Raw genomic sequence first — 2500 nt, forward strand, 5'->3', positions numbered from 1 at the left:
TACGCCAATGTAGCCCATCCCAACATAAAGTTCACGATTGATTACGAAGAAAACAATAAACTTGCATTTTTGGATGTACTTATGTCCCGTAACGAGCAGGGCTTCTGTACTTCAATTTTTAGAAAACAAACATTTACTGGCTTAGGTATAAATTTTTATAGCAATTGTCATTTTAATTTTAAATTAAACTCCTTAAGCACTCTCTTCCACAGGGCCTATACTTTATCCTCCACTTGGTTTGGTTTCCACCAAGAAATCTCATTTCTCCAGAAGTATTTTTTAGAAAATTGCTACCCATCCAAGCTCTTTTTTAAACAATTGTATAATTTTCTTAATCGTAAGTTTGTTCCTGTTTTTAATATTCCTACTGTATCCAAGTTGGCATTTTACTACAGTATTCCTTTTATTCATGATAAGTCCTTTTATGTTCAGTTGAATGACCTTATTCACAGACACCTTCCTGCAGTTAACAGTAGAGTTATACCCAAGAACCCGTTAACCATTGCTTCTCTTTTTAAACATAAAGACAAACTAAGCTCCTTGATGACTTCTAATGTCGTTTATTTATATACTTGCACCAAATGTAAGGTGGAGAAATATGTGGGGGCTTCTCGTCTCCTACTAAAAGTCAGAATTGATTGTCATCGGGGAGTTAGTTACAGAACAGGCAATAGATTAACTAATCCTGAATTTTCTGATATACGTGATCATGCTGAAAAATGTAAACAACATATTGAATATAAACATTTTAAAATTCTCTCCAGAGCCACCTCAACTCATCAATTAGCAATAACTGAATCTTTATATATTAAGAAGCTTGTTCCTTCTTTAAACAATCGAACTACCTCCACAACACTGTACCTGTCTTGAGTGTGCCCCTGCCTCTGTTTTTTATGTCATTAGGTCCTTGGTTCCCGTCCTGAAAGGTAGCGGTCTGTTTCTTTCATTCTGTCTGTTGCATATTAGTTTTTTTATTTTGAAAATTTTGTTTAAAGTTTAAATATTTTTTAATTTGTAAATTTCTTAATTCTTAAGTCTTTGTAATATTTTTATATATTATAATTACGTTTTTCAGCTTTGAAAATGAGGCTGTGTCCTCGAAACGTCAGCATGTTTAATAAATGGGCAATTACTAGTACATGACGTCTCCTTCAGCTCCTATTGTATGTTGGTTGATAGCAACGCTTCCCATATCCATATATATATATATATATATATAATATATATATATATATATATATATATATATATATATCTATATCTATATATATATATAATATAGATAGATATATATTAGATATATCTATATATATATCTATCATATATATATATATATATATATATATATATATATATAGAGATATATATATATATATATATATATATATATATATATATATATATATAGATATATATATAGTATATATATATCTATATATCTATATATATCTATATCTATATATATATATATATATATAGATATATATATATATATATATATATATATATATATATATATATATATAGATATATATATATATATATATATATGTATATATATGTATAGTATGTATGTTGTATGCATGTATGTATGTATGTATGTGTGTGATTCTTAATATTTACTTTTGTAACAAAGGACAAGGCCGTATTTGAACTCACATTTCTCTTGTTAAGTGATTGAAACAAACATCTGACATTTTGATATAAAGATAATTTGTCCAAACATCCTTAATTTGGGCTTTTGGCAGTAGACTACTGGCACTTCCAACACACGAAAACAAAACAAACAAAACAATGCAAGAAAAGCCTTTGTCATCTAAGGAACTTTGTTTACGTTAGGTGTTTACAACATTCAGGATCTTTTTTTTTATTTAGTTTCTGTTATGTCTTTAGGTAGATTAGTATTTCCCCATGTTTACTTTTCCTTGTTTACGCAAAAGAAAAATGTGTTGGCTGTTGGTGCCAAGCCTTGTTGTAATGTATACGGGTATAGGGGGTAGGGATGGGGGGAGGGGGCGGTTGCTGACTCATTCATAAAAACATTAAATAGGTAAATATATAATGTATCTTAAATCATTAAAATATTAATGTATCTTAAATCATTCTTAAATCACTGAAAAGTAAATACTGTTTAAAAATGATAACAATATTGTGTTGATAAAATTGCATACGAATACCTCTACCTCCAAATCTATCTGTGTTCCCAAACCGAAATACGATTCCCTTTTCTCAACTGAGGCTATTTATTGGGATTCAAGGACGAAGCCTGGTCTTTTTTTTTTTTTTTTTCTTTTTTTTTTTTGCTGTTGTTGTCGTTTTGTTGTCGTTGTTAACTGAGCCGGTCTTATGCCAGTAAGGACTTGATAAACGTCTTTTGACGAGTTGCCCCAGGCCACCACCAGTGAGTCATGCACTCAACACGTTTGATATAAATGCTATTATTTCTCCCACTATGCTTAGCGTGTTGTTAACACAAAGACGACATGAAAGGAAGACGTAA

Source organism: Macrobrachium nipponense, chromosome 44 (assembly GCF_015104395.2).
Source record: "Macrobrachium nipponense isolate FS-2020 chromosome 44, ASM1510439v2, whole genome shotgun sequence".
Lineage (NCBI taxonomy): Eukaryota > Metazoa > Arthropoda > Malacostraca > Decapoda > Palaemonidae > Macrobrachium > Macrobrachium nipponense.